The sequence below is a fragment of the Pelophylax lessonae genome, assembly GCF_965119305.1.
Source record: "Pelophylax lessonae genome assembly, chromosome: 2".
Classification (NCBI taxonomy): domain Eukaryota; kingdom Metazoa; phylum Chordata; class Amphibia; order Anura; family Ranidae; genus Pelophylax; species Pelophylax lessonae.
Genome location: NC_138769.1, coordinates 321098169 through 321124811, shown reverse-complemented (window position 1 = coordinate 321124811; position 26643 = coordinate 321098169). Strand labels below are relative to the sequence as shown.

The window sequence follows — 26643 nt, the reverse complement described above, 5'->3', positions numbered from 1 at the left end:
CTATTTAACGCAAGAAATACTCTCTGGAGGAATTTCCATTTAATGAAAGGCTTTCCTTGCCTGTTAATCACTACGCTACTAAAATACAGTGCCTTGCGAAAGTATTCGGCCCCCGTGAACTTTGCGACCTTTTGCCACATTTCAGGCTTCAAACATAAAGATATAAAACTGTAATTTTTTGTGAAGAATCAACAACAAGTGGGACACAATCAACAACAAGTGGGACACATATATTGGATATTTTAAACTTTTTTAACAAATAAAAAAACTGAAAAATTGGGCGTGCAAAATTATTCAGCCCCCTTATGTTAATTCTTTGTAGCGCCACCTTTTGCTGCGATTACAGCTGTAAGTCGCTTGGGGTATGTCTCTATCAGGTTTGCACATCGAGAGACTGAAATTTTTGCCCATTCCTCCTTGCAAAACAGCTCGAGCTCAGTGAGGTTGGATAGAGAGCGTTTGTGAACAGCAGTTTTCAGTTCTTTCCACAGATTCTCGATTGGATCCAGGTCTGGACTTTGACTTGGCCATTCTAACACCTGGATATGTTTATTTGTGAACCATTCCATTGTAGATTTTGCTTTATGTTTTGGATCATTGTCTTGTTGGAAGACAAATCTCCGTCCTAGTCTCAGGTCTTTTGCAGACTCCATCAGGTTTTCTTCCAGAATGGTCCTGTATTTGGCTCCATCCATCTTCCCATCAATTTTAACCATCTTCCCTGTCCCTGCTGAAGAAAAGCAGGCCCAAACCATGATGCTGCCACCACCATGTTTGACAGCGGGATGGTGTGTTCAGGGTGATGAGCTGTGTTGCTTTTACGCCAAACATAACGTTTTGCATTGTTGCCAAAAAGTTTGATTTTGGTTTCATCTGACCAGAGCACCTTCTTCCACATGTTTGGTGTGTCTCCCAGGTGGCTCGTGGCAAACTTTAAACGACACTTTTTATGGATATCTTTAAGAAATGGCTTTCTTCTTGCCACTCTTCCATAAAGGCCAGATTTGTGCAGTATATGACTGATTGTTGTCCTATGGACAGAGTCTCCCACCTCAGCTGTAGATCTCTGCAGTTCATCCAGAGTGATCATGGGCCTCTTGGCTGCATCTCTGATCAGTCTTCTCCTTGTATGAGCTGAAAGTTTAGAGCAGGGATTCTCAAACTACGGCCCTCCAGCTGTTGCGGAACTACACATCCCATGAGGCATTGTAAATCTCTGACATTCACAGACATAACATGGGCATGATGGGAATTGAAGTTCCTGAACAACTGGAGGGCCATAGTTTGAGGACCACTGGTTTAGAGGGACGGCCAGGTCTTCATAGATTTGCAGTGGTCTGATACTCCTTCCATTTCAATATTATTGCTTGCACAGTGCTCCTTGGGATGTTTAAAGCTTGGGAAATCTTTTTGTATCCAAATCCGGCTTTAAACTTCTCCACAACAGTATCTCGGACCTGCCTAGTGTGTTCCTTGTTCTTCATGATGCTCTCTGCGCTTTAAACGGACCTCTGAGACTATCACAGTGCAGGTGCATTTATACAGAGACTTGATTACATACAGGTGGATTCTATTTATCATCATTAGTCATTTAGGTCAACATTGGATCATTCAGAGATCCTCACTGAACTTCTGGAGAGAGTTTGCTGCACTGAAAGTAAAGGGGCTGAATAATTTTGCACGCCCAATTTTTCAGCTTTTTATTTGTTAACAAAGTTTGAAATATCCAATAAATTTCGTTCCACTTCATGATTGTGTCCCACTTGTTGTTGATTCTTCACAAAAAATTACAGTTTTATATCTTTATGTTTGAAGCCTGAAATGTGGCAAAAGGTCATAAAGTTCAAGGGGGCTGAATACTTTCGCAAGGCACTGTATATAACCAGTAAAATACCAGTAATAACAACAGAAAAAAAATTGCTAAAAATGGATGTTTTAAAGGTGAGTTGTTAGATTTTAGTTTTGCTTTAGTTCCTGTCTTTTGAATAAATACATGTTTGTGTCAGAAGAAAGTATAAAGCTGTTTTAAAGTTGCATACATTTCTGTAAACATAGTATTACTTGAGGAATAATGACATGTTATTATACCTTGGGGGTAAGTATTAGTAGGCTGCTTGCAGGACTAGCTATTATCTGCTGACAATAACTCCAAATCCACCTAGTCATTTTAGCATGTTCACTATCTCAGTAGTTGTTACTGTTACAATCTGTACAGAGGACTCTGCATATGAGTATCATAGTATACTCACACATTACTACAGTCAGGTCCATAAATATTGGGACATCCACACAATTCTAATCTGTTTGGCTCTATACACCACCACAATGGATTTGAAATGAAACAAACAAGATGTACTTTAACTGCAGGCTTTCAGCTTTAATTTGAGGGTATTTACATCCAAATTAGGTGAAAGGTGTAGGAATTACAACAGTTTGTATATGCGCCTCCCACTTTTTAAAGGGACCAAAAGTAATGGGACAATTGGCTGCTCAGCTGTTCCATGGCCAGGTGTGTGTTATTCCCTCATTGTCCCATTTACAAGGAGCAGATAAAAGGTCCAGAGTTCATTTCAAGTGTGCTATTTGCATTTGGAATCTGTTGATGTCAACTCTCAATATGAGATCCAAAGAGCTGTCACTATCAATGAAGCAAGCCATCATTAGGCTGAAAAAACAAAACAAACCCATCAGAGAGATAGCAAAAACATTAGTTGTGGCCAAATCAACTGTTTGGAACATCCTTAAAAAGAAAGAACGCACCGGTGAGCTCAGCAACACCAAAAGACCCGGAAGACCATGGAAAACAACTGTGGTGGATGACTGAAGAATTCTTTCCCTGGTGAAGAAAACACCCTTCACAACAGTTGGCCAGATCAAGAACACTCTCTAGGAGGTAGGTGTATGTGTGTCAAAGTCAACAATCAAGAGAAGATTTCACCAGAGTGAATACAGAGGGTTCACCACAAGATGTAAACCATTGGTGAGCCTCAAAAACAGGAAGGCCAGAATAGAGTTTGCCAAACAACATCTAAAAAAGCCTTCACAGTTCTGGAACAACATCCTATGGACAGATGAGACCAATAATAATTCTGATGAACATCAAGTATTATCCATGATATACACATTGAGATTATCGGACAAATGATTGACGTTTTTTTTTTTTTGCATGCTAGTCTTGTATTGAAAATTAAGTGTTTACTATAGTGACAAAGATTCCCATATGATAGAATAAAAATTTGGAAGCGATATAATGTGTTGTAGTGTATTTGTATTGTATTTTCCAACGACAACTGTACTGAATAAAGGAAAATCATACAATCTGGTATTGGATGAGAAAAATTTTCGTGTTTGTCCCATCAGATAATTTCACATGAATTGTCGTGATCGGGACTCGAAAACTCTGTACTAACGATCAGATTATCCACTTGTGGACCGGAAGATTTTTCCCCTTAATGACCAAGCCATTTTTTGCAATTCACCACTGCGTTATTTTAACAGAAAATTACGTGATCATGCACAGCTGTACCCAAATAAAATTGATGTCCTTTTTTTCTCACAAATAGAGCTTTCTTTTGGTGGTATTTGATCACCTATACGATTTTTATTTTTTGCGCTATAAACAATAAAATAGCGACAATTCTGGAAAAAAAAACCCAATATTTTTCACTTTCTGCTATATAACATTCCCCTCCAAAAAAATGTAGAAATACATTTTTTTTCATTATTTAAGGCCAATTTGTATTCTGCCACATATTTTTGGTAAAAAAAATCCTGATAACTTTTGCGCAAACCAATCAAAATAAAGTTATCGCGTCTACAAACTAGGGGAAAGATTTAGCTAATTTTTATTTATTTATTTTTATTAGTCATGGCGACGATCTGCGATTTTTAGCAGGACTGCGACATTGGGGTAGACAGATCGGACCCCTAACTGATATTTTTTACACTTTGGGGGGGACCAGTGACATTACTACAGTAATCAGTGCTAAAAATAGGCACTGTTACTGTGATAATGACACTGGCAGGGAAGGGGTTAACCCAGGGGGGATCAAAGGGTTAAGTGTGAGCCTAGGGGGTGTTTTCTAACTGTGTGGGGGATGGGCTTGTAAAATCAATACAGAGACCTGTGATCCTAAATAGGAGGAACACAGGAGCTCTGCATTGATTACAGAGAAAACAACAGTGTGCTGTGTTTACCAAAGCAACCGCCGTTCTCTCTTCACGGGGAGCGATCGCGGGTGTCCGGTGGCAATAGCGGCCACCGGCCCCCTGGATCAGCTTCCCCGCTGGCGAGTGGGCAAATGCCCCCAGTATCGCTCCTGCGGACCGATGTACAGGTACGGCGATTCGCAGGAACCTGCCGCCGTATAACTGCGGCGGGTGATCGGCAAGTGGTTAACATGTGATCACTTTAAAAGCGGTATTTTTAGTAACGATTATTTGATTGTGTGTACGGGCCATTAGACTGGCTTCTTACCTATGAATTATGGTAATGTACTGTACCACAATGCACAGACCTATAGTAAACTTCATAAATTAAAAAAAAAAAAAAAAAAAGGCAGTTTTGGGTCTATTGCACTGCCGTAAAGCAGAATAATCTCTACTATCCTGGTCAGCTACGGAAGCTGCCATCTAAAGGCTCGTACACACTATAAGAAAATCGGGCGAACATTTTCGTCCAAATAATTTTCGTACGATTTTCGTATGGTGTGTACACAACTATCAATAACCGATTCCGAATTTTCGTACGAAAATTCTCTAAGGGACAAACTCCAAAATGTTTCTTGTACGGGAACAAAACAAACGATTTTCATTTAATGATGTCTGTTTCCGTACGATTTTTGTACAAGAAAAATCAGAAAAGAAAGACTGCGCATGATCAGAAACAATAAACAACCAAAAAAAAGCCTTTGTCTTACGAGAATTTTCCTTCATCGGTTCCAATTTGCTGTAAAACAATGAGGAAAATCGGATGATTGTTCGCCTAATTTTCTTATAGTGTGTACCCCATTTTAGCCTCTGCTTGATCTGCATTTGCCATGGTGCTGCACATGTGATCAGCTATCATTTGATGGCTTGACAGTTCGGTTGAGAGCTGGTATAAGCACACTAGCAGCCATGATTGTTATCACCAAAAACATGCCTTTAATGTAATGTGTTTCGGAAAACAGTTAAAGCAAAACTAAACCCCACTATACTTACCTTTTGATTAATGGTCAGATGCTCGCAAGGTCCCTTGCTAGCATCGGCATCTTCTCCCTGGCTTCTCCAAGTGCTGGTCTTCAGCTATCCACATTGGCTGCCCTGGGAAGACTTCATTCCTGTGTATGAATGACGTCATCCGCGCCAGGCAATCAAGATAGCTAAAGACCAGCACCCGGAAGAAGCCAGGGAAGAGATGCCAAGGCCGGTAGCGAAAACACTGCACGTTAACCTGTCTGCAGTAACTCACTGCAACCAATCAGCCAGGTGTGAAGGGGGCAATAATCTTTTCATTTTTTTACTCTTTTAGTTATACATACAGTATCTCACAAAAGTGAGTACACCCCTCACATTTTTGTAAATATTTTATTATATCTTTTCATGTGACAAGCTGAGGGTAAAGGCGATGGGCTGGCCAAGCATGTCTCCAAACCTAAACCCTATTGAGCATCTGTGGGGCATCCTCAAACGGATGGTGGAGGAACACAAGGTCTATAACATCCCCCCAGCTCTGTGATGTCGTCATGGAGGAGTGGAAGAGAACTCCAGTGACAACCTGTGATGCTCTGGTGAACTCCATGCCCAAGAGGGTTAAGGCAGTGCTGGAAAACAATGGTGTCACACAAACTATTGACACTTTGGGCCCAATTTGGACTTTTGCACTTAGGGGTGTACTCACTTTTGTTGCCAGCGGTTTAGACATTAATGGCTGTGTGTTGAGTTTTTTTGAGGGGACATCAAATTTACACTGTTATACAAGCTGTACACTCACTACTTTACATTGTAGCAAAGTGTCATTTCTTCAGTGTTGTCACATGAAAAGATATAATAAAATTGTTTCAAAAATGTGAGGGGTGTACTCACTTTTGTGAGATACTGTATAAGTGTATATACACTATATTGTCAAAAGTATTGGGACGCCTGCCTTTACACACATGAAGTTTAATGACATCCCAGTCTTAGTATATAGGGTTCAATTTTGGGTTTGCCCACCCTTTGCAGCTATAACAGCTTCAACTCTTCTGGGAAGGCTGCCCACAAAATTTAGGAGTGTGTCTATGGGAATGTTTGACTATTCTTCCATTTGTGAGGTCAGGCAATCATGTTGGACAAGAAGGCCTGGCTCGCAGTGTCAGCTCTAATTCATCCTAAAGGTGTTCTATCGGGTTGCGGTCAGGGCTCTGTGGAGGCCAGTCAAGTTCCTCCACCCCAAACTCGCTCATCCATGTCTTTATGGACCTTGTTTGTGCATTGGTGAGCAGTCATGTTGGAACAGGAAGGGGCCATCTCCAAACGGTTTCCACAAAGTTGGGAGCATGAAATTGTCCAAAATGTCTTGGTATGCTGATGCCTTGAGAGTTCCCTTCACTGGAACTAAGGGGCCAAGCCCATCCCCTGAAAAACAACCCCACATGAAATGATTTAGACCATAAAGATATAGATGAGTGAGTTTGGGGTGGAGGAACTTGACTGGCCTGCAGAGTCCTGACCTCAACTGAATAGAACACCTTTGGGACTAATTAGAGTGGAGACTGCGAGTCAGGCCTTCTCATCCAACATCAGTGTCTGACCTCACAAATGCGCTTCTGAAAAGAATGGTCAAACATTCCCATAGACACACTCCTAAACCTTGTGGACAGCCTTCCCAGAAGAGTTGAAGCTGTTATAGCTACAAAGGGTGAGCCAACTCATTATTGAACACTACAGGCTAAAGTGGGTACACACTATAAGAAAATCAAGTGAAAAATTGTCCAATTTTCCTTGTTGTTTCACAGCAAATCGGAACTGATGTACGAAAATTCGTATGAAAATTCTCATACAACAAAGGCTTTTTTGTTGTTGTTTATTGTTCCTGATCATGCGCAGTCTTTCTGTTCTGATTTTTCTTGTCCAAAAATCGTACAAAAACGGTACACATTAAACAAAACCGTTTGTTTTTTCCTGTACGAGAAAAAGTTTGGAGTTTGTCCCTTCGAGAATTTTCGTACGAAAATTCTGAATTGGTTGTAGAAAGTTTTGTACACACTATACGAAAATCGTACGAAAATTCTTTGGATGAAAATGTTTGCCCAATTTTCTTATAGTATGTATGAGCCTTGAGACTGGGATGCCATTAACCACTTGCCGACTGCCGCACCACTATTTACTGCGGCAGTCAGCCCCCTACAGGCAAAACGACGTAGGACTACGTCACTCGCTCCGATGTCCCTTATGTAACTTCAGAGACTACACGATCCTGCTATGTAGGATCATATGTCTCTGTTGTTACATCACAAGCCACGCCCCCCCCCCCCCCAGTTAGAATCACGCCCCTAGGGACACACTTAACCCCTTGATCACTAATAAAGTTAACCCCTTCCCTGCCAGTGTCATTTTTACAGTAACAGTGCATATGTATAGCACTGATTACTGTAGTAATGTCACTGGTACCACCAATGTTAGTCAGGGGTCCGATCTGTCCGCCGCAATGACGCAGTCCCGAAAAAAAAAATCGCAGATCACCGCCATTACTCGTTAAAAAAAAAAAACAACAAAAATGACAAAAATCTTTCCCTTAGTTAGTAAACGCAATAACTTTTGCGCAAACCAATCAAAATAGGCTTTTTGCAATTTTTTTTTCCAAACATATGTAGCATAAAACAAATTGGTCTAAAATGTTAGAAAATTTTGATTTTTACATTTTTTTTGCGAATTTCATATAAAAAAATTTGAAAAATATTGTTATTTTTTCAAAATTTACGCTCTTTTTTTGTTAATCGCGCAAAAAATAAAAATTGCACAGGTGATCAAATACCACCAAAAGAAAGCTCTGTTTGTGGTAAAAAAAAAAAGGACATCAATTTCATTTGGGTACAGCGTCGCATGGCCACGCAATTGTCCGTTAAAATCACGCAGTGCCGAATTGCAAAATAGGCCCTGGTCTTTGAGCAGGAAAATCTTCCGGGGCTTAAGTGGTTAAAGTTCATGTTCGTGTAAAGGCAGGCGTCTCAATACTTTTGAGAATATTGTGTATATTAAAGCTATACAATCCCTGTGTAGCGCCATTTTATGAAACAGTGCGTCAAAATATTTGAAAATTTTTTTAAATGCAGGAGGTGGAGCAAAACTGTTAATAAGCTTTACTTTTGTTTTAGTAAAAAAGAAAGCAAAAACCTGATTTTGCCACAATGTCCCTCAGACACAGAAAAAACTCGTAGATGATTAAAGCCCCGTACACACGAGAAGAAATTCGGCCGGGAAATTTCGTCCGACGACCGATCTGCCGATTTTCTGCTTGTTAGTATGGTGCTTCCGACAAACGACTCCGACTTTTCGGCCGAAAAAATCCTGGTGTGCAGGCTATAAAATTTTTGTCGACCGTCAAAACACGTCCGATTTTTGTCTCATTAGTACAGATTTCGACAGGGAAAAATCATATGAGCAACAGTGTTAATTTTGCCAGCAAATTTCAATTTAGTTTTAGTCTTAGTCTAAAGCCCCGTACACACGTACCGATCGTCGGCCGAAAGCTTCGACCGACGACCGATCTGCCGATTGTAGGCTTGTTAGTATGATGCCTTCGACAGCCGACAGCGCACATTCGGCCGAAAAGAATCTGTCATGCAAGCATTAAAATTTTTGTATGCCGACACCAGAGCGGCCGATTGTTCGCCAGTCAGTACAGATTTCGGCCGACAGACCGCAGATTTGCAAGACTGGGCATGTTTAGAAAAGGAAAAACACAGGGAAAGTTAACCATTACATGACATCACTTCTGCAGTCGGCTGTAGTCGGCGGACAAATTTCTTGTGCAGTCTTTTGCACTTTTCAACAGACACCGACAGCCCTGGACAAAAGACGGCCGATCGTTCGCCGACGATCGGTACGTGTGTACGGGGCTTTAGGACTAAAATGGCATTTTAGTTTTAGTCCCATTTTAGTCTTCTGCAAGCGTTTTAGTTTTAGTCGTATTTAGTCGACTAAAACTCCAGTACATTTTAGTCGACTAAAACGTCCTACATTTTAGTCGACTAAAACTCATTTTAGTCATCTATAATCGAATGGGTGTAGTTCAATAGTAATTTGTAATGCATTATTTAAGCATTTCTCTACAATTTCCAAACTCAGTATATACTACTGCTGGCCCTGGAGTCAAAAATCTAATATGTTATTATTTTTGGTATTAAGCTTTGAGCATGCACCAGTGTTAATTTTGGCAGCAAATTTCGATTTAGTTTTAGTTATAGTCTTTTGACTAAAATGCCATTTTAGTTTTAGTCGTATTTTAGTCATCTGAATTGTTTTAGTTTTAGTTGTATTTTAGTCGACTAAAATTGTGTTAATTTAGTCGACGAAAACGTTGTAGTCTACGAAATTAACACTGATGAGCAAGACTAGGCATGCTCAGAGACAAAAGAACACATAGAAAGCAATCCAACACATGACATCACTTCTGAAGTAGAATTCTGTCGACGGACGACCGGTCGGCAGAAAGTCGTTGCGTGCGTACGAGGCTTTAGACCACCAAACTCTACCAACATTTGAAGAGTTCTAATCTAATGAATTTGGGCTTTTATTAGTTATTAAATGTATGATCCTTGAAAATGCTGATTGAAATGATACTATGAATGCATATTGAACTTTAAAGTGTGTCTACAATAAACACAGTAGGTAGAGTAGGAGAGCAACTTCTCAGAACACGAAGGCCTTGTTGAGCTTCTCTGGAGCTGTAGGACTCCTGAGAACTTGGCTGGTGCCTAGAAAGTTAAAAGCATTTTCTATTTGTAAGAGGTGTGCCTGCCAAGGGGTGGAGTGCTGTGCAGTGAGTCAGTGCTATCCATACTGTATGCACACATTCACATACCTGAGCTCTCACCTGTACACCTGGAAAGGATCAGCACACTCACACACAGGTAAGGGACAATTATGGGAACGGAGGCTTGCAAAAGGACAGATTAAAGAAAAAAATTGAGAAGCAATGGAGCTAGGTTTAAAAAAAAAAGTTCATTTTTTTTTTCACCGTCATCATCTATTGCTAAATATATGGATTGCCAGTATGTAAACAGAATTAGAAATAGGCGTTTTATTGTTTGCAGAGATAATCCTTATTTAGTTATGTTTGGTTGTGTGATCATTGTGGATCGTGTACGCCTGAAAGTGACATACGGAAAGGAAAAGTCTGTTTTATTTGTCATTAAAGGAACTCTTACCTATGTATGTCGCTTACAACGTCTGGTACCCCCACACCTGTGTATTTGGAGCATGCAGGGAGAGGGATCCCTTTTCCTGTTAATGTGGCACACTGACAGGTGGAGGGCGTTCCTATACTGTAATCATGAAATAAGCAAGGTAAGGGGCCTTGTTCTTCTATGCTTGCTGCAACAACATATTGTAGGTGATTTGGCCTTCTCGTCTGACATCATCAACACTTTTGTGTTAGACAAAAAAAAAAAATTGTTTTCATCCCTGCTGCACTAACACGTTGTCAAATTGAATTAGCTTAATGCTTGTCTTTTGTGTGCTTCCAGTTTACTGAAGGAGTGTGTATATGCCTTGTTAACACAGATGGCCAGCAAAGAAGTAGAGATGAATAAAGATGCAGGCATGCAAAAGGAATTAAAGGGACACTAAGCTCTGGTTTAAAAGAAAAAAAAATCTGTTCAAGTATGTAATCGAAAGCTGGATACACACTATACAATTTTCTTTAGGTTTTTTTTTTCTTCAGATTTACCAAAATCATATAATATGAGGTCAAATGTAAACACTTTCAATTTGTATGCATTCAGGCAGGCCCTTGCACTACATAGTTGAAGGTGAAGCCTCGTACACATGATCAGAATATCGGACAAATTTTCATCCGTTTTTTTGTTGCATGCTAGTCTCAAAAGTGAAGAGGTTACTCAATATACGTAAAAAATTCTCCTACGCCAGAATTCAACTTCAGAAGTGATGTAATGTGTTGAATGGTTTTGTATGCAGGTATCCCAAGTCTCCTGTGGCTCCCTGACACCCGCAATGTCCCGGCTGCAGTGTCAGCGAAGAACAGAGCAGATGCTTCCTGTGCGGTTCTGGCTCCTGTCACAGGCGTCACAGGAGAATTATCAAATGCATTCCCCCTGAGACAGGAGCCATACAGGAAGGATCAGCTCTGCTCCCTACTGCATGCTTCCTCCAGCGCCATTCCTGTCACACTCTCCGTCTCAGAGGAGCCAGCAGTACCCACCAGCAGTAACCGCACCAGCAGTACACGCCAGTATTACCCGCCAGCAGTACCCGCCAGCATTACCCACCAGCATTGCCCACCAGCAGTACCCACTGCATTACCCACCAGCAGTACCAGCCAGCATTATCCGCCAGCTTTGCCCACCAGCATTGCCCACCAGCAGTACCCACCAGCAGTACCAGCCAGCAGTACCCGCGCCAGCAGTACCTGCCAGCAGTAACCGCACCACCAGTACCCGCCATCAGTACCCGCCGGCATTACTTGCCAGCAGTACCAGCCAGCAGTATCCGCACCAGCAGTACCCGACAGCAGTCTGCAAAATAAGTAGAAAAGGTATGTGCATTACGGTGTGTAAATTGGTGCACTATGTTTTTTAATAACTTGTTGTGTTTTGTCATAATATGTCATGTCCTTGTTCATACATGTCTGACTAAGGACATGACATTTTCTGACTGCCTAAGTCACATGTGCTAGGGGTGCAACTAGCCCCCAGCACATAACTGTAAATATCCCAGCATGTGCAGTGTTTCTGACTCCTACCACTATGACCATTTCAGTGATTTGACGTTGTCATGGTGGTAGAATGTTCCTTTAATAAACCCCTGTATACTGATTCCATTTAATTTGATCATCCTCTAGTTGTGCTAAATTTGTGGGGGGGCACAGAGTGCCACCTCCCTGAAATGAGTTTTTGCAGGTTGGGATGTCTGTGCATGTATTTTTTCTATTCAGAGCATGCATAGTCTTGCTCTTACAATATTTTCCAGACAAAAACTGTACAAATTAAACTAAAATCAGATGTGTGTTTACGAACCCAAAAAAATTTATAGGCTGCACAATCTTGTACGAAATAAATGAAAATTGGATGTTGTGTTCACGTACGTTAAAAATTGTATAGCCTTCACATTCAGTTTTTGTTGTACAAAAATTTGTAATTGGCTGTCGAAAGCACTGTACTAATGATCGGAAAATCGTCAGATTGTTCGTCAGATGACATTTTACTTCTGATTTTCTTGTCCTGTGTACGGGCCTTTAAATCGAAAGGAAATTGAACAACAAAAGTTGTATAGTGTGTATCCAGCTTTAAAGCATCTGTTCGACTTTGCCTCCTTTTACACCCTCCCTACCCCTCTCCGATCCCTGCTGTACCTACTTCTGTGGGTGCTAAGTTGTCAGTGCCCATGCTCAAATGAGGCTCAATTTATTTGGGCACACTTGCATGGGCCTGCGGCTGCCTCCCTTTTGTTTCTTTTACCACACATGGCCTGCTTTGTTTTTCACGTTTGTAACATTTCCCATAATTTTGCACTGTCTCTTTAACCGCTTGCCGACCGCCGCAAGTACATTTACTGCAGCAGTCAGCCCCTCCTGGGCAAAGCGACGTAGTACTACGTCGCTCACCCAGGAGCCTGTAGGGCGCGCTCCCGCCCCCACTCATTCACGAGCATCCCCGCGCGAGTGACTGGCGGCTCCGATGTCCGCTGGTCACTCGCGATCTCCCGGTGGAGAGCGAGAAAGGCAGGCGGCTGATGTAAACAAAGCCGCCTGTCATTCTCCCTGGTGTAACTGCAGAGATCATACGATCCTGCTATGTAGGATCATATGTCTCTGTGGTTACATCACAAGCCACGCCCCTTTACAGTTAGAAGCATGCCCCTAGGGACACACTTAACCCCTGGATCTCTAATAAAGTTAACCCCTTCCCTGCCAGTGTCATTTTTACAGTAACAGTGCATATGATTAGTATAATGCAACAAAATACGAACGATAAGTCGTCCAATTATCTGATCAGGTGTACGAGATATATGCAATAAGATATTGATACTTCCATTATTCATTATGGTTGAAATGCATAAAATATGGTCTAAATTATGTTTTAAACCAAAATAATGTGACGCTGCCTTTATTTGCCAATTATAGGTATGGCGTATTTATTATTTTATCTGGTTGTCTTTGGGGAAGTAAGGTTGGATAATGGGGTACAGTGCAGCCTGCATTCCCATGCAGCCGCTGCAGCAGTCCAGGGATTTCAAATTTCTTCTTCCTGCACTTCCAGGACAGATCAGAGAGATGGGCTAAGCCGGCTCTGACCAATCAGAATCTACCTGATCTGTCCCAGAAATGCTGCAGAGCGAGAAGAGCTGGGACTGCTGCAGCAGCTGCAAGGGCACTGACAGCTCAGCATCCATGGAGGTAAGTTCAGCAAGGACAAGGGTTGTGATGTGATATTTTATGGATGGTATAATATGTGTTATCCTGTTTTCTGCGTAGCCAACATTAATGCCATCACTCTGGCTTAGATGGCAATTGTTCTGTTTTGTTTTGTATGTTATAATCCAAAAAATTTAACACCAAAAAAAAAAAAAAACAAGTACAGCAGGGCCCAGGAGAGTAGGGAGGCTGTACGGTGATAGTTCGCCTTTTCTTTTTTCTGAAAAGGTGAACTAACACTTAAAAATACCTTCTATTTCTGTCAGCCTTATCCAAATCTCAAAATTTATTTTTTTTTTCATGCTGTGAGCTGTCTTTTTGTTAAATGGTGCTACAATCAAATTTTCCCGCCCCCACTCGTTCACGGGCATCCCCGCGTGTGTGACCAGCGGCTCCGATGTCCGTCGGCCACTCGCGATCCCGCTCAGGAGAGGGAGAAAGGCAGACGGCTGATATAAACACGGCCGTCTGTCATTCTCCCTGATGTAAAGGCAGAGACTATACGATCCTACTAAAAAAAAAAAAAAGGAAGGAGAAAAAAAATTGCTAGGACCAGAGATCCCAGCCGGGAGCCTAGGTCCTTACTCCTGACTAGACAGAATAAAATTGAGAGGGGGTTATATACCAAGCTGAGGACAGCCCATGGGCATAACCAGGTGTTTTTTGTTCTGCCTAGTCCTACTCCTGGAGGAGGCAATATAACCCAGTAGTTATGATTTATGGAGCGCTGTGTCCGTCGATAAACGAAAGAGGAATCATGCTGTCCCCTCTTCCTTCATTGCTTACTAAGCAAGTATGCATATTGGAATTTATGATTAAACTGTATACAGTGAGCCATAAAATATTGAAGTCAGCGTGCCACCGTATGAGCCAGGCAAATAGCAGTTTGCAAAGTAGGTAGGCAGTGACAGCCTCTTTTCATCTCCTGACAGGCATACTTCAGAATGTGGTTCGCAATCAACCAGAAGCTAGTTTTCTAAGTCTAACACCTAAGTTACAGTTTACATGGATACACTTGACCCATGAATCCAATATTCATTATAAGAATGTGTGACCCGGCAGGAAAGCCTCTTTCTTTTTGAGCTTTTCTTCTTTATTCTAGACTACTACACTCTAGGGTGGGGGGTAGTAGTCTCTAGACTACTTGAGTCAAGGAGATAAGCCTATTTATGCACAAGTTAGGGCCTTTTTTTGTTAACCCCAGGGCTTTTGTTCAGGGGGAACGTGGGGGAACGCAGTTCCAGCACCTCCAGAACTGAATGTATGTAATAGCAGGTGCTGGAGTGTGCTGGAGGGTCTATTGATGCTGGCTGATGAGGGATCTATTATTGCTGGAGGGATATATTTTTGTGTAGGAAGGAGGGGGTCTATTGTTGCTGGGGAGTTCTTCTGTTGCTCGTGAAGGGTCCATTGTTGCTGGGGTGGCTCTTATGTTGCTGGGGGTCAGTTGTTGCTGGGAGGGATGTACTGTTAAGGATGGGCCTTTGTTGCTGGCTGCTGTAGGGTCTATTGATGCTGGCTACTGAGGAACCTTTTGTTGCTGGAAGGGATCGATTTTTTTAGGGGGGGGGGGCTATTGTTGCTGATAGGGATCTATTGTTGCTGGGGTGGATCTTATGGTGCAGGGAGTCAGTTGTTGCTGGGAGGGATGTACTGTTGAGGGAGGGGTCTTTGTTGCTGGCTGCTGGAGGGTCTATTGATTCTGGGGTGGATCTATTGTTGTTGGAGTGTCCATTGTTGCTAGATCTATTTTACTGTCCTTCTTATTATCATTAACAAATTCAATACAAAATACTTAGCACCACAAAATAATACTTGGGTTTGTATTCTCTAAAAGAACTGTGCTTGGAGGTGGGTAAGGGGCAGAGTCAAAGGGTGACTTGAAAGGGAGGAGTCCCTGAACCTATTCTCTGCCAAAAAAAGTCCTGGTTAACCCCATTGCAAGGCCATAACAAACGACCCCTCTGTGATGAAAATGTATGATATAGATAGGATGCCTCAGCATTGGCATGCAATAAGGTGTTAAAAAACTTGTAGATGGTGCAAGTGTGGATATGTAAAAGGCTGTTGCAATATTTCTTTAACTTTATTATTACAATGTTTATGTCTTTTGACGTTGATACTCTCATGGCAGACAGATCTATCTGCTTATTATCTGTAAAGCCTAATAAAAACAGATTGGAATTGCATAGATATGCTTAAGACTTCACCTCAAACAATTTCCAGTTTGATCAGATAGCATAAATGCAAAATCACAGAGAAGGAACTTCTAAACATTGTACGTGCAATAAACAATGGAAAGCTGCATCCGTCTGGAATTTGTCCAAGTCACAGTGCTTACAGCAGTTCCAATCAGGAAGCTTTACTACACTTCACTGTTGGTTGTTATCGCCTTGATTAGGATTTATGTACATTAATATGTTCCAAAAATATAAATAGCTCCGGGCTGGGCCAAAGGGAAGTTAGCAAAAACAGTTACTTTGTCAGCCATGTACAGTGTATCCTCTGCTAAAGTCTGGTGAAAAGCCGACACTTCCAGGAGTGTCAGTCTCCTTGGTCCCCCACAGCACTCAGTTGTTCCTTCACCAGCAGGATACAATAGTAATGTAAAAGGTCAGCAGGAGAAACCATTGAGAACTGTGGGGGACCATAGAGATCAACATTCCTGGGTATTGTTGGTTTTCCAGCAGACTTTGGCACAGGGTTTCTTCTGAACAAAGTAGCATTCTGGTGGTGCATGAATCAGGAAAAAAGCCCAATTACATAACAATAACAGGGCTGCTTTAACCCATTCTCGCCTACCTGCCATGGGTCCTAAGAGCCGGTTCACACTGGGGCGACTTGTCAGGCGACCTGGTCGCCTGACAAGTTGCCGTGGGTCGCCTGCCATAGATTAGCACAGGACCCATTCTAATAGGAGCGACACAAGTCGCTCCGACTTAGAAAAAGGGTCCTGTATTACTTTCGGGCGACCTGGAGCGACCTGCATTGACTTCAATGATATGAAGTCTGTGCATGCCGCTCCGAGGTCGCGGTGCGCGCTGTGCACCACGACTTAACAGGTCGCCCCGGCAAGTCGGGTCGCTCCTATGTGAACCGGCTCTAAAGTGAGTGTAAAATCTCATAAAAAAAGATAAATAAACAAACATGTTATACTTACCTCCTCTATACAGTTGGTTTTGCACAGGACAGCCCGCATCCTCCTCTTCCTGGGTCCCTCTTTGCTGTTCCTAGCCCCTCCCCCCTTTCGAGTGCCCCCACTGCAAGCAGCTTGCTAGGGGGGCAGCCCGAGCTAAGCTGCAGCTCCATGTGTCCATTTAGACAGGAACACGGTCATAGGAAAGCTGAGGAACGTCCAGCGATTAGCACATACCAGGCTTTTCTTTAAATAAGCAGCTTGGTGCCTATGTGCATAAACACCGATGCGCATGTTCCCTGACACAGCCTCCCCAAAAACTCAGCGTTTACAGCATCCTTCCCATAGATTAAGCACTTGCTGCCCCGCCACAGTACATTTACTGCGGCAGGGCAACATGTGCAGGTTCAGTCACGTGTGTGTGTATATATATATATATATATATATAATGTGATTGAGCCTGCTGCAGTTTAGGAGCCCCTACAAGAACATTGTTATCCCATGATAACAATGTAAACAATCCGTTAGGAATGGCTTTCTATTAATGTACAGCTTGCTCACTGTTGTGATCTGTGACTGGCCTACAGCAATCACATGGTACCTGGCTACCTGTAGCATGTGATTAGCTTATCCAATCACAGATCACAATCAAAAGCAAGCTGTTCATGAATGGGAAATCCATTCATGACAGCCTAAGCTGTGTAAAACAGTGTAAAAAAAGAAAAGAAAATCCCTGATCACCACCCCCCCTCCCCCTTCCCCAGAGTAGTACAGTGTCACTATGGTGACAATGAACTACTCTGATGCCAGGATGTTAAAGAAAATGTAAAAATGTTAATTTTTTTAAAAAGTTTAAATAAATTGAATAAAAAACTATTTAGTTTAGTTATTTAGTATTTGCAAATTATTTAGTATCCCTGATCACCACCACACCAGTCATTTGATATTGCTGTAGTTCACTGGTGACAGTATGTAGCTAAAAAAAAAAAAAATTAAGAAAAAAAACCCACTTTATTTGAATTCTTAATTTTTTCAAAAAAATCACAACTTCAAAAAACTTGCTATGCCTCTTGCTAAATACCTCAGACTGTCTATTTTCCAAAGAGGGGACATTTAGGTGGTAATTGTACGGTCCAGATATGCACAAGGATAGATCATTTTCAAATATACAGTATACAGGGGAGGACTGGGAAGGGGGGCTGGGTGGCAATTGCCCCCTGGGCCACTCTGATGCTGGGTAAAAAGGCCGCACTCAGGGCTGGACAAATGTAGGGGCCAGACACTGTATACAGCTGCTGGTCGCTGCTACACAATGTAATATTTGCTGAGCTGCAGCGGCACGGTATGAGTGTGTAGAGTACGCTCCTGTACCCGGCTGGCACAATACTAACATGGTCAGTTCCCTGTCAGGCAGAGTGATCTCCATCCGACAGGAGCCTCCTAGGCCCCACCTGGCGTGATGTCATGTATTTTTGTTAAACCTCCTTTTTTGCTATTAACATTAAATTATGTTACCACATTGCATTATGTTTGTCTTGATTCATAACATCAATATCTGTTATGAAACCAGGTGGGCATGGAGGGTGAGCTGATTTGATGGTTCAATGGGCCACTTGACTGGGCTTGCCCCCCAGGCCTAAGGCTGCCAGCCCTCCCCTGACAGTATACCATAGTTATTAGCTATAACTTTCACACAAACCAATTATTATACCCTTGTAGCACTGTCCCTGCAGGGCCTGCTGAATATTGACTTGACGGGCTCCCCTGATTACCAGCACACGGTTATCTTGAGACATAGTTTGTTATAATTTGGTCCTGATGGCTCGTCACACAAACAGTCTAGGGGTATTGGTTTTTTGGTGTTTATTTGGAACTATGGAATAGTGGGATACTCCAATTGAACTATTCACATTAGTTGAGGACTTCTATCTCTAAGCCTTCTAGGTTGATTGGAAACCGCTAGGCTGCTTAATCCACACTGCCACAAGTGTAGAAAGGGTTAAGTCTCTTGCTCTCTTTACTTCCTAACGAGACGAGACGACTTAGTGGATGATAACTTATCTTTAGGACCTCTGGGCCCTCAGTCCTCCCTCCGGGACTCCACTATCCAGACAAAGACCTCGAGCACATGTGCTCCTGGCTTTTATACAGTATCCGAGCATGCACCGAGGCACTTTTCCTCTGCCAAATCACCAGGGCTGTATCAAACGCCTTTGCACTCATTTGTCATGTTTCCTCCCACTGTCCAATATGCCTCCCTATTGGACCAGTGTGAAACACTCTCCAGACAGAACGAGTTGCATCCTGAGCACATCCTGAGCACAATGAGCAGACCTCACTAACAGATCTTGCTCTCTGGTAGGCACAATATAGATTTAAGGGCCATACACACTATAAGATTTTCTAAAGACTTTTTCCCTTCAGATTTACCTTTTCTATGTAGTGCAAGGGCCTGCCAGATTGCATACAAATTGAAAGTGTTTAGGTTGGACCTCATATTATCTGGTTTTGGTAAGTCTAAAGGAAAAAGTCTTCAGAAAATCTTATAGTGTGTATGGCCCATTACCTGCAGCCCTTCTGGTAAGCAGACAGAGCTCAAACTATACATTCTCACTAGCACCTACCTAGGAGGGTGCTACACACTTATTGGATTTTTTTTTTTTTACCAAAGATATGCAGCAGAATTTTGACCTATATTTTTGAAGAAATCTGACATTATTCGAAATATTTTATAACAAAAAGAAAATGTTTTTTCTTTCAAAATCTCTTTTCATTTATATAATAAGAAATAAAAAAAATCCAGTGATGATCAAATACCACCAAAAGAAATCTCTATTTGTATTAAAATTTTTTTTTATGAATTTCATTTGGGAGCAGTGTTGCATAACCGTGCAATTGCCAGTTAAAGTAACGCAGTGCCGAAAAGCTAAAAATGACCTGGTCACGAAGGCGGTAAAACCTTCCTAAGCTCAATTGGTTAGGCAGTAAACTCCAACTACATCTGTGGGTCTCTAAGTCCAAAACTGACTGTGCATTCAGTCCTTCCTCAATGGCCTCTACACTTCTTCTCTCTAGGCCGGGAAAACAGCAGGAACAATAACCCTCTCTTTGTCCCAGAGTCACCTGGGAAATGCAGTCCTTTATTCCCATCCTTTTAATCCAGTGCAGTCTATGTGGGACGCTACCTCCCACAATCCTAGAGGGCAGACTCAACACTGGCTGCAGTTTCTTAAAGTGGAACTTCACCCAAAAGGGGAAGTTCCACTTTAAGTTCTCCTCCCCTGCCACATTTGGCATGTCCTTTTTTTGGGGTGGGAGCGGGTAACTCGGATCGCATAGGACCACCTAGATCAGGGGTGTCCAACCTTTTGAAGAGTGAGGGCAACAAAAAGCGACTTGGTAACTAGTCGAGGCCCACAATGAGCAGAGCGGGTGGATGACTGGTCCGTGTCCACTCTGTATATGCAGAGCAGACAGGATGCTTTCACCCTTGTATGACTCCAAAGTTGCGCCGACTACAACTTTGATGCAACTTTGCTACAACTTTAGATGGGTGCAACTTGGATACAACCAGTGAAAATGGACAACTGTTGCATTGTATAACATTCAGGTACAACTTAAAAGTCAGACCAAAGTCTTGCATGAACTACTTTGAAGTTGCTGCAACTTTAAGTTGTACATATATGAATAGTTATCATTGGAAAACATGGAAAAGACTTGTCATGCAACTTTGGTGTCCAAAGTTGCATGACGAGTGGCACAAGTGTGATTTTTGTTTTTTCAAGACAAGCAAAGGCAACAACAGATTATCAGACACAGAGAAACTTCGGCCTCTCCTCTCCCTCTCAGCTGGCCAGGGTTACATCATTTTCCAAGCAATTCACAAATAAACACTGAAAATGATTCACCTCCATTGCTTCAAAACCCCTAAATAATCTCTGATAAAACCATTTAGCTACAGAAGTCATATGATTTGTTGAAGAGAGTTTACCTGTGTGCAATTAAACTGTCCTATAATCGTAGAATAAACACAGCTGTTGCTTCCTTGTTTAAAAACAATCCTGGAATAATGTTCAGACGCAGCAGCAATCAGAATTAATTTATATTCCCAATTGTGAACATCCCATGTTGCAAATTATTTATTAAGTAGGGAAGGAGCATATAACACAACTGTGACCCCACTGCCCACCAAGATCCAGTGGCCAGATAGGGAGGCCTCAAATATACAAAAAGTTTTTGAGACCCATGAAAAAAGTGGGTGCAGCTGTCCTTGAGAAAAATGCTGGTCAAGGGTGAGGGTGGATGGAGACCATCCAAGGTGAATTCTAGCTTGTTGCAGTCTGCAGGACACCAGAGGCTGGGGCAGTCCAATAACCCTAAACATACAGACTGAGCCATACTGAAGTGGTTTAAAGATGTACACTGAGATTTAAAAGAAAAGAAATTGCAGGTGGATCCACTTGCAGTGCCCCCTCACTCCTGGGGCATAAGTAAGGAGATCCAGGGGTCCAAACTCCCACCCCCAGAGTGTCCCAACTGGTGGACACTTTAAGCTGATGATAGGAGAGTGTGGCAGGGAGAAACTAGAGATAAGTGAACTCTAATTGGAAGCCGGACTTTGTTCCCACCCACTAGCGAGCAAAATGAGCCAGGGACAGTATGGGACACTGGAGGTGATCAATGGGACCATGACAGGTAGAAAGAGCTGCTGGAAGGCCACAAGGAGAAAAAGGACAGCCCACATGGATTCATTATTCAAGTGGTGGTAATCCAGGCTCCCCTAGGGTTCTGTGTAGGGGCATCGCTGCCAACATCTCATATGTTTTTACTGCCCATATGAATTATTGCACTATTTTAATGTAATTACTGTGGCATTTGTTACTGTGTACATAGTGACTAAGCTCATGTTTTAAGCACTTCCTACAATTTTGCTACACCTACAATTTGGTGCTGAACGAGCCTACTTCTTTTCTTCCGGATGCCCAAAGTTGACCCCCCCTCCTGGGAAAAAAAATCTATAGCCCCACCACACTGCAAGGATTAAATGTTTGTTTGGTCTAGCAGTATAGGAATAATCTGTAATAAATACCTTATTCTTCGTTTACCTGGCATGCTCCTCTTCTCTCTGATGTGGGTGGGCAATAGCTGTTCCCATGTACAATACAAGACTGCGGGTCCTGCATTATACATGATTACACCAAAGTACAACCACTGGATCAAGTTCCGTAAAGAGCCAAAGTGCAGTGAAAACTGCCATAGTGAGAAATTAGGAAATTATTACAGATTATTTCTCTATCACAAGACCAGTGGTGGTCAAATTGAAAACTATGGAGGGCCTCAAGTGCTGCCCCTGACACTTCAAGAGGGCTGCACAATAGCTGTGTGTTTTTGCACCTAAATACCCCAAAATGTTGGACCTGCTACATTTTTTGCAGCATACCACAATGCAGACTGAAGGAGTTGGAGTACTATGACCCCCAGCATTTGTGTCAGTGAGTGCAATAATAACCCCCATCATTGGTGTCAGTGAGTGCAAAAATAACCTCCAGCATTGGGTCAGTGGACACAATAAAAACCCCCATCATTGGAATCTGTGGATGCAATAATAACTTCTATCATTAGGGTCAGTGAGTGCAATCATACCCTCACACATTGCTGCTAGTGGATGCCTTAATAACCCTCAATATTGGTGTGTCAGTCGATGCAATAATAATTCCAACATTGGTGTCAGTCAATGCAATAATAGCCCCCAGCACTGATGTCAGTTACAATAATTCACCTCACATTGTTCGTCACTGGTAGTGAAATTTATCCTCATCCCCACCTCCCCTGCATTGATGGTCTCGGACAGTGAAATGTAACCCCCCTGCATTGGTGGCCACTAGTGAAAGTTAACTCTTCCATCTCATTGGTGATCATGGTAGTAAAAATTATCCCCCCCCCCCCTTCATATGGATGATCATGGCAATGAAAGGTAACCCCCCTTCTCTTATTATTGTTCATTGCAGTGAAAGTTGACCCCTTCCTCCCCCACTGACACCAAGGTTGATGGTTATGGCAGTAAAACAACCCCCGCCCCACCCAATAGAGTACAGTCTCCCCTTCAGTGCTGGTAAACCAGAAAGCATTCCATTGCCCCACGCCTTGATGCCATTCTGCAATCTGACTGGTGCCCAGTAGCCCACTGGCATTAACAAGCATTTAACCCTTGCAGTGCAGGGAAGCCCCACTACCAGGGTAATTTTTTCTGCTGCCTGGAGTGTGGCTTTAAAACCAAGAACCTGAATGTGTTAGTGGGGCTCAGTTAGGGACCAGACCTCAATCCAACTGAGAATCTGTGACCGGATTTGAACTCCTCACCAACAGGCCAGTTTCAACCTGCAATTTTGGAAAAATGAAAAAAAAAAATGGGCAAAAATTGAAGGATCCCAGTTTGTAAAGCTGTTAAAGATTTGAAGCCCAACTGCATGAAAAAATGAAATTGACCCTAGTGCATTATGCACCAATTATCTTACTACCCAGTCTTGACTCCAAACGCCTCTCCATAAGCCATCCTGCAATGTAATAAATCAAAGTACTGTTTCCTCTATGTGTAAAGAAGAAGTCCTGCCCTGGCGACTGGACATTTTCCCTGCTTGTTATCTTCTTGGACACTGGTCCACTCATTGCCCCAATAAGTCCTCCTGCCACTGGAGCCTATGAGAAAAGCCCTGACCACTGGAAGTGTTGCCACCACCAATAGAAGGTGTCCACATCAATCAGGCAATGATGTGGACACCCAAAGAAGGTCCTCCGGAAGTAACCCGAAGAGAGGAGGGTCTTCATATGTCCGTGTGAAATGGGCATAAAAATTGCTAAAATGGGCATTTGGATACTTTTTTTTCATACCAGCGATTAGTTAGAGCAGGGTGGGTTGCCAATAGACTGAAGTTGGTCTTTCACTCAAAAGACCTGCAACTGTAACTGCATCCAGAGGTAATTTAACCAAGAGAGATTGGCTCTGTTGTGTTTGGGATCCTAGTCCCAACCCACCTGCCCCATCCCGCCAGGAAGCCGACACTGTACACCGCTAATCATAGGCATTGAGACATCTCCCGATTTGTGCAACTGTGGACTGGGAAATGTCTCACTGCCTGTGATTAGCAGTGTGCAGTGTCGGTTTCCTGGCGGGATCACGCAGGTGGGTTGGGACTAGGATCCCGAACATGCCCGAGCCCATCTCTATCAACCAAGTGTTCACACCAAATGGCGGCTCTTTGATTCTTTCTTGTGTAACAAAAAGTATTTTGCACCGTTGAATTGCTAAGTTGTAACTTTAATTCTAGGCCATAACACTGCAAAATAGGCAAGGTACTGCACCTTGCAGTCAGTATACCATATTAACATTAAAAAAGAGAAGAAAAAGGGGCTTTGTATATATCAAATTAATTGTCGAGTGTCTAAACCCAACCGTATTAACATGCCTGTTGCTCATCAGCACTATTTTTACTCATGCACTTGTTATGGAAAGTGTTTGAAGCAATATGGTACAACTAACAAGACAAAAAGGGTAGAAGGCTGTTTTTTGTCTCTTGTCATGTTTTTTCTCTACATTCGCTGTTCTTCTGACTGTTATCCCTCTTCATTGATCTTTTCCCCTTTCCTGCTGCATTCTATTAGAAATGAACCATTAGTCCTCTGCCAAGTGGCCTCAAGCCAGAGAAGTAGAACAGTCAAACAACTCTTGAAAAGTGCCTTGCAACAGTTCTGTTTCCACCACGTCCTATATTCCATTTCTCTAAGTAAGCAATGTGTACTTGGTAATGTATTTAGCTGGTGGTAAGGATCTTCTAAGGATAAGATCTGTATCTAACTAAGACTAATATAATCTTTTTTTAGAATTTAATGAGTTTAACCACTTAAGCCCCGGAAGATTTTACCCCCTTCCTGACCAGGCCTTATTTTGCGATTCGGCACTGCGGGACTTTAACGGACAATTGCGCGGTCGTGCGACGCTGTACCTAAACGAATTTGACATCCTTTTTTTCCCACAAACAGAGCTTTCTTTTCACCTGTGCGATTTTTTGATCATGCGCTATAAACAAAAAAAGAGCGACAATTTTGCAAAATTTTTCACATTTTTTTATATGAAATTCCCCAAATAAAATGTAAAAATCAAAATTTTTTAACAATTTTGGCCAATTTGTTTTCTGCTACGTATGTTTGGTAAAAAAAATCGCAATAAGCGTATTTTGATTGGTTTGCGCAAAAGTTATTGCGTTTACTAACTAAGGGAAAGATTTTTGTCATTTTTGTTGTAATGGCGGCGATCTGCGTTTTTTTTTGCGGGACTGCAACTTTTCGGCGGACAGATCAGACCCTTGACTGACATTTTTGACACTTTTTGGGGTACCAGTGACATTACTACAGTAATCAGTGCTATACATATGCACTGTTACAGTTAAAATTACACTGGCAGGGAAGGGGTTAACTTTATTTGAGAAGGAGGGGGTTAAGTGTGTCCCTAGGGGCGTGCTTCTTACTGTGATTGGATGTGGCTGTGTGTGTAACTGCAGAGAAATACGATCCTGCATAGCAGGACCGTATGATCTCTGCTGTTACACAGGGGAGAATGACAGGTGGCTTTGTTTACATTAGCCGCCTGGCTTTCTCCCTCTGTAACGGACGATCGCGAGTGACCTGCGGACATCGGGTCCGCCGGTCACTCGTGCGGAGGTGTCCGTGAACGAGCGGGGGCGGGAGTGTGCTCACAGGCGAGTGACGTACCGGTATGTCACTTTGCCTGCACGAGGCTGACCGCCGCAGTACAGGTCCTTCTCAAAAATTTAGCATATTGTGATAAAGTTCATTATTTTCTGTAATGTACTGATAAACATTAGACTTTCATATATTTTAGATTCATTACACACAACTGAAGTAGTGCAAGCCTTTTATTGTTTTAATATTGATGATTTTGGCATACAGCTCATGAAAAACCAAAATTCCTATCTCAAAAAATTAGCATATTTCATCCGACCAATAAAAAAAAAAAGTGTTTTTAATACAAAAAAAGTCAACCTTCAAATAATTATGTTCAGTTTTGCACTCAATACTTGGTCGGGAATCCTTTTGCAGAAATGACTGCTTCAATGCGGCGTGGCATGGAGGCAATCAGCCTGTGGCACTGCTGAGGTGTTATGGAGGCCCAGGATGCTTCCATAGCGGCCTTGAGCTCATCCAGAGTGTTGGGTTTTGCGTCTCTCAACTTTCTCTTCACAACATCCCACAGATTCTTTATGGGGTTCAGGTCAGGAGAGTTGGCAGGCCAATTGAGCACAGTAATACCATGGTCAGTAAACCATTTACCAGTGGCTTTGGCACTGTGAGCAGGTGCCAGGTCGTGCTGAAAAATGAAATCTTCATCTCCATAAAGCTTTTCAGCAGATGGAAGCACGAAGTGCTCCAAAATCTCCTGATAGCTAGCTGCATTGACCCTGCCCTTGATAAAACACAGTGGACCAACACCAGCAGCTGACATGGCACCCCAGACCATCACTGACTGTGGGTACTTGACACTGGACTTCAGGCATTTTGGAATTTCCCTCTCCCCAGTCTTCCTCCAGACTCTGGCACCTTGATTTCCGAATGACATGCAAAATTTGCTTTCATCCAGTCCAGTGCTGCTTCTCTGTAGCCCAGGTCAGGCGCTTCTGCCTCTGTTTCTGGTTCAAAAGTGGCTTGACCTGGGGAATGCGGCACCTGTAGCCCATTTCCTGCACACACCTGTACACGGTGGCTCTAGATGTTTACTCCAGACTCTGTCCACTGCTTCCGCAGGTCCCCCAAGGTCTGGAATCGGTCCTTCTCCACAATCTTACTCAGGGTCCGGTCACCTCTTCTCGTTGTGCAGCAT

At 42.6% G+C, this 26643-nt stretch overlaps 1 protein-coding gene across 2 annotated transcripts in view; it reads left to right on the top strand.

The window, feature by feature from the left end:
• Positions 1–10001: 10001 nt before the first annotated feature.
• The window catches only part of SYTL1 (synaptotagmin like 1), a 130006-nt gene continuing 113364 nt past the window's right edge, over positions 10002–26643 (top strand). The window contains exon 1 of one of the 2 annotated variants that reach the window (XM_082245748.1): positions 10002–10094. The gene's annotated coding sequence lies outside the window, so the exon portion shown is untranslated. Of the gene's footprint in view, positions 10095–10414; positions 10531–26643 lie in introns of those variants that run through there. The other variant, XM_082245751.1, reaches the window with a different exon arrangement.